General features: G+C 43.2%; 1 pseudogene; it reads right to left on the bottom strand.

Moving 5' to 3' along the window:
• Positions 1 to 2313: 2313 nt before the first annotated feature.
• LOC145521303 (actin-related protein 2/3 complex subunit 1A pseudogene) lies at positions 2314 to 3438 on the bottom strand (annotated as a pseudogene).
• Positions 3439 to 4002: the final 564 nt, after the last annotated feature.

Below are 4002 nucleotides of genomic sequence, written 5' to 3'. Positions count from 1 at the left end.
TTCTATTTATCTGTGTCTCTTTTGATGTCTCTCATACAGGGTTATCTTTACCGATTAACTAAATATCATATATATGTGTTAGTATACTGTATTGGTGTTTTTCTGGCTTACTTCACTCTGTATAACAGGCTCCAGTTTCATCCACCTCATTAGAACTGATTCTAATGTATTCTTTTTAATGGCTGAGTAATATTCCATTGTGTATATGTACCACAGCTTCCTTATCCATTCGTCTGCTGATGGGCATCTAGGCTGCTTCCATGTCCTGGCTATTATAAACAGTGCTGCGATGGCCATTGGGGTACACGTGTCTCTTTCAATTCTGGTTTCCTCAGTGTGTATGCCCAGCAGTGGGATTGCTGGGTCATATGGCAGTTCTATTTCCAGTTTTTTGAGGAATCTCCACACTGTTCTCCATAGTGGTTGTACTAGTTTGCATTCCCACCAACAGTGTAAGAGGGTTCCCTTTTCTCCACACCCTCTCCAGCATTTATTACTTGTAGTCTTTTGGATAGCAGCCCTTCTGACGGATGTGAAATGGTACCTCATTGTGGTTTTGATTTGCATTTCTCTAATAATGAGTGATGTTGAGCATCTTTTCATGTGTTTGTTAGCCATCTGTATGTCTTCTTTGGTGAAATGTCTGTTTAGTTCTTTGGCCCACTTTTTGATTGGGTCGTTTATTTTTCTGGAATTGAGCTGCAGGAGTTGCTTGTATATTTTTGAGATTAATTGTTTGTTCATTGCTTCGTTTGCTATTATTTTCTCCCATTCTGAAGGCTGTCTTTTCACCTTGTTTATAGTTTCCTGTGTTGTGCAAAAGCTTTTAATTTTAATTAGGTCCCATTTGTTTATTTTTGTTTTCTTCTTTTTTAAAACGTACAAATTGAAAATTCTTCCATTTCTCCCTAGTTATAACTCTGTCAACCTTCAGAATGCATCCTTTTAGCAGAACGCTTATTTGCATATTAAAGATATGATTTAATTCTTCTTTCATCTTTATCATTGTCATCATTGTGATCATGAAGAACCTTTGTAATCATGTCTATTGATTTTTTTTTTCTATTATGTTTTCTAGCTTTTCTTAGAAAGGCCACTTGCACTCCCAAGGATATATACATAACCGACTATATTCTTTAGAAAATGGCTTCATTTTTAAAAAAATAATTAACTCTTTAATTCATCTGGGATTTATTCTGGCATATGATCTGAAGTAATCATTTAACTTTATATTGGTTACATGGTTATTCACATCCTATATTGAACTGTCTATCCCTTTTGAACTGATTTCAAAAGTCAGATTCATCATTTAATGTTTTTTTTACATGCTTTTGGACTTTGCATTTTGGCCCCAGTTTTGCACATTTAAAGATCTGGCAAGACAGATATAATTGATTACTCGTGGTTTTGGAAGTTTTCTGGCTATTCTTACTAGTTCACTTTTCAGATTAATTAGTATTGGTAATTATGTTAAGCATCCATATATTGATTTGGGGTTCAGTTCAGTCACTCAGTCGTGTCAGACTCTTTGCAATCCCACGGACTGCAGCATGCCAGGCTTCCCTGTCCATCGCCAGCTCCCAGAGTTTGCTCAAACTCATGTCCATCGAGTCGGTGATGCCATCCAACTATTTCAACTAACCTCTGTTGTCCCCTTCTCCTCCTGCCTTCAATCTTTCCCAGCATCAGGATCTTTTCCAATGAGTCAGTTCTTCGCATCAGGTGGCCAAAGTATCGGAGATTCAACTTCAGCATCAATCCTTCCAATGAACATTTAGGACTGATTTCCTTTAGGATGGACTGGTTGGATCTCCTTGCAGTCCAAGGGACTCTCAAGAGTCTTCTCCAACACCACAGTTCAAAAGCATCAATTCTTCGGTGCTCACCTTTCTTTATAGTTCAACTCTCACATCCATTATATGACTACTGGAAAAACCATAGCTTTGACTAGACAGACCTTTGTTGGCAAAGTAATGTCTCTGCTTTTTTTTTTTACATAGTGTTTATATTTAATGTTTTTAGCAGATAATTTACATACCTCCCCACCCCTTCCTATAAGTTAGTGTTGACAAGATTCCATAATAAACTACTTAAAGAGAAGCTTTGGTCAAGCATGGAATGAAATTGCAAAACAAAACAACCCCCAAAACAAAACCAAAATCACTGCTGCTTTTAAAAAACCAACACTTTCACCAATCATATTCAAACAAAACACACAACGAGGTTTGCACCCTGTGCTTCTTCCGTGTTTCCTGGCGGCTGGCTCCCCTCCCATGCGAAAGGCGGAGCTTCTCCGCCGAAGCCTGTCCTCATGCTGGGTCTGGAGGCTCCTTCAGCTTCACATTATCCGAAGACCCTGGATGGAAGACTCTAAGGTCTTGAAATCCCAAACGGTCATGGCTCCGTCGATGCCGGTAGTGCAAAATTTGCGACAGTCTTGCTTGTCCACCTCATAAAGAGACACTTGAGTAATGCTGTTCTGGTGCAGCGTCTCCAGGGCCGTTTTGCAGTCCTCCGTCGTGACCCGCCTGTCCATGGCCGACGTGTTGCGCTGGATGCTCTGTTTGGGGATGTCCAGCTTGGAGATGAAGGTCAAGCAGCCACGGCCATCGTAGTTGAAGAGCATGGGGCAGCAATCATGGCCAGCAGCCACGACACTGTTCTCTGAGATGAACGACATACTGAAGAGGGGCAGAAGCTCCGTCTTCAGAGTTGAGACCTGCATGCTTTTTGAGGCGTCAGCAACCAACACTGTGCTGTCGTGGCTGACCCAGGCCAGGCGGCTGCTGCTGGCCGAGAAGCTGACCCCCTGCACCCAGCCGCCGGTGCCACTGCCACCGAACTCTGACATCAGCTGACCGAAAGGCATCTTGCTGCCTCAGGACGTGCTGGCTGGCTTCTCATCCACTTCTTTAATGTAGGCAGAAAACACTCTGCATTTGAAGTCACAGGATCCCGCTGCCAGCAAGACGTTGTTGGATGCCAATCCAAGCTGAGGACCATGGAGCGGATGGGCTTTTTAATGTGTTTGCTCACCCACCAGGCATTTTCAGACGCGAAGCGACAAATGGAGATGAGTCGTGCTCCGCTGCCCACGGCAAATTTGTTCTCTAGCGGGGACCACTTGACGGAAGTGGCCGCCTGGTTAATTCTCAGGATCACCAGGGTTGGCTTTGAGACACCATCCTTATGACTCCAGACGTAGGCGTTGTGGTTGGCCCCGCAAGTGACGATGCGGTCACTCTTAGGAGCCCAGTCAGTACCTGTGATGTGTCCGTTGTGTTCCTTGAGTTCATGAGCTTTCACCCACTGGCCCCCATTCTTCTTACAGATGTGGACTTCGTGATTATTGGGGCTAAGTGCGATTTGGGTACGATCCCTGATCCAGGCAGGACAGGTGATTGGCTCCAGTAAAAAAAAAAACTGATGCAGGGACATTATTCTTAGTATTTTCAAAGGATAGAAAGCTGGGATCGGGGCGGTCCAGATGGCTCAGAGCATTGAATTTGCAGACTCTGGTCAGTCAATGCGAACAGGCTCCAGTGGGCGTGGTCGGAAGACCGAGGCCCAGCTGTCTCTGCTATTTAATATGCTGTCTAGGTTGGTCATAGCTTTTCTTCCAAGGAGCAAGTATCTTTTAATTTCATGGCTGCAGTCACCATCTGCAATGATTTTGGAGCCCCCCAAAATAAAATCTATCAATGTTTCCATTGTTTCCCCATCTATTTGCCATGAAGTGATGGGACCAGATACCATGATCTTAGTTTTCTGAATGTTGAGTTTTAAGCCAACTTTTTCACTCTCCTCTTTCACTTTTATCAAGAGGCTCTTTAGTTCTTCTTTGCTTTCTGCCATAAGGGTGGTGTCTTCTTGCTTTTTCGATGATCCAGTGGATGTTGGCAATTTGATCTCTGGTTCCTCTGCCTTTTCTACTTTTGTAAATCCAGCTTGAATATCTGGAAGTTCACAGTTCAGATACTGTTGAAGCCTGGCTTGGAGAAT

This window comes from Giraffa tippelskirchi, chromosome 1 (assembly GCF_054371585.1).
Source record: "Giraffa tippelskirchi isolate mGirTip1 chromosome 1, T2T-mGirTip1v1.2.pri, whole genome shotgun sequence".
NCBI lineage: Eukaryota > Metazoa > Chordata > Mammalia > Artiodactyla > Giraffidae > Giraffa > Giraffa tippelskirchi.
Note: the sequence above shows the minus strand (reverse complement) of the source record. Positions and strands in the feature narration are given on the sequence as shown.